Below are 2,799 nucleotides of genomic sequence, written 5' to 3'. Positions count from 1 at the left end.
AGGAAAAGGCTGTTGAAACAATGCCAAAAATAATGGGGATCATTCTCTGAGTATCTATTATGTACAAGGTACAAGTAGTTTGCCCAGAGAAACATGGATCATTAGGCCTCCTTGCGGCTCTGTGGTAAAGAATCTGCCTGCAAAGCAGGAGACGTGGGTTGGATTCCTGGGTCGGGAAGATCCCCTGGAAAAGGGAATGGCTACTCACTCCAGTATCCTAACCTGGGAAATATAATGGACAGAGCAGCTTAGCGGGCTATGGCGTCGCAATGAATCAGACTTGATTTTGCAACTAAACAACAAATTTCAGGCAAACTCTGCAGAGTAGACTCTTTGAAGTGAAAGTGAAAGTCATTCAGTGGTGTGTGACTATTTGCGACCCCAGGGACTATACAGTCCATGGAGTTCTCCAGGCCACAATAATGGAGTGGGTATTCTTTCCCTTCTCCAGGGGATCTTCCCAACCCAGGGATCGAACCCAGGTCTCCCACATTGCAGGCAGATTCTTTACCAGCTGAGCCACAAGGAAAGCCCAAGAATACTGGGATAGGTAGCCTTTCCCTTCTCCAGGGGACCTTCCCAACCCAGGAATTGAACCAGGGACTCCTGCATTGCAGGCAGATTCTTTACCAACTGAGCTATCAGGGAAGCCCTGTAGACTCTTTATATGCCTGCTTTGTTGATGGAGGTGGCAAAGCTTCTGCCTTTTGCACACAGTCGTCCACACAAATCATAACCAGTGTGAAGAAACTGATAGTATCGTCCCTGTTCTATTGTGACACTAATTGATTCTGAGATATCTGTGTAGCTTTTCTGGGGAGGTATGTGCAAGATGGAGTGTACCTATCTTTTTTCCAATTGGAGTACCCGCCCCAATGCAAATACTTTCATCACAACACTTTCACACATACGTTTCAATGTAGGCCTTTTGAGAAATTATATCTTACCTTCCAGAACTGTATGTGAGATTGTAATATATTTCCAAATGTTTAGTATCAACAAGATTTTGTGAATGCTGGCATCCCAGAAACTCAAAGAACATTAATAATGACAAAGGAGGCCTCTGAAATGGCCTTTTGTAGGTTCTCCTTTCTCTTCATGTTCAAAACTATTAAAAGTGGGGTGCTCTGGAGTTAGTCTACTTGGATGCAAAGCTGGGTATTCCATCACTTACCAGTTGTGTGACCTTGAGCAAGTTAATTAGCTTCTCCGTATCTCAGTTTCCTCTTGGAAAAATAAGTATAATAATAATGCCTACCTTTGTGGTGATGCATTTTTTAAATTTATTTTTTAAGATTTCTTTTTCTTATGTGGACCATTTAAAAAATCTTTATTGAATGTGTTACAATATTGCTTCTGCTGTTTATGTTCTAGTGTTTTGGCCACGAGTCATGTGGGATCCTAGCTTGACCAGGGATTGAACCCACACCCCCTGCATTAGAAGGCAAAGTCTTAACCACTGGACCACCAGGGAAGTCCCTGTAGTGATATATTTTAAACCATGCACCCATTATCTGTTTTTTAATTAGACTGAGTCTACAATTCCAACTAAAGACATGGAAATAAAAGAAAATTTCTACTCTTTTTGGAATGGTAGGGGAAAGCCACAACTGAAGTATTCTAGGAGAAGATTGGCTATATCTCATGATTACTTTTGCATAAAAAAAAATAATGAGCCTCAAGGTCTTGAGAAGAGAGAAATGGTGTCTTTATATCCTGACGTCTCTCTCCCGGGCAACTTGATGTCTCAGCTTCAGTTACAACGTTTGGATTAGACTGTAGTCAATCTGGGGCTTCCCTCGTGGCATGGTAGGAAAGAGTCTGTCTGCAATGCAGGAGATTCAGGAGACACGGGTTTGAGCCCTGGGTCGGGAAGATCCCCTGGAAGAGGGCATGGCAACCCATTCCAGTATTCCTGCCTGGAGAATCCTGTGGGCAGAGGAACTGGGTGGGCTACAGTCGACTGAAGCTATTGAGCACGCACACGTGTAGTCAATGTGGCTAAAATACTATGACCCAGAGCTAAGAGGACAGCTAACCGACTGGAGGCATTCCTATCTGTTTGTTGATAAAGGAAACAGTTCTCATCTGATGATAAGGAAATAATTAACAAGAATTTGTGCTATGAAGTTGATGGAATGAAAAGTGTCATTCTTGATGGAAGCTTGTTGGATTAAGACACTGAATCCCTATTTATTTTGTGTCTTCATCTACCAGTCCACAATGGTGGCCGTTTATGGTGTTTATAAGAGCCAGGCCAGTATAAAGAACCATTCCTTTTATTCAATCCTCTGGAGCAAATATTTGAGAACCCCAAGCTTCTGACATAAACGGAGAGAATCTGCTGGCAAATGCCTGGCCTGGACAATTTACCTAAACTATAACTTGTTTTCCTGGGTGATTGACATCTGCTTAAAATATTATGTGCAGCTTAGCCTCAGAATTTTTCCTTTTCTGTCTTCTGTCCCCCGCTTTTTTAAAAATTTGAATGAAAACTCGATGTTATGGCAGAAACAAACCATTGTACTTATGATTACGAAGCACAAAAGCATCTAGAAAAGTACCTACTGACCATTTACCCATGAATCACGACTAATAGTTATCTAAATGGAATGAAGGGTAATGACTTCAAGAAGTTCATAGGAAAAAAGTGCTCAGTGTTTCATAACAGTAACAACTGAAGGGTTATTTCCTCTCTTTTGTAGAGCCTTTAATCTCAAAACGCTTAGCAAAAGCTCTTTTATACATCCTGGAAAAACTCCTTAAAAATTTTTTTTTCTTTCTTTCTTATTTAATTGA

The sequence above is a fragment of the Capra hircus genome, chromosome 20, assembly GCF_001704415.2.
Source record: "Capra hircus breed San Clemente chromosome 20, ASM170441v1, whole genome shotgun sequence".
Classification (NCBI taxonomy): Eukaryota; Metazoa; Chordata; class Mammalia; order Artiodactyla; family Bovidae; genus Capra; species Capra hircus.
Note: the sequence above shows the minus strand (reverse complement) of the source record.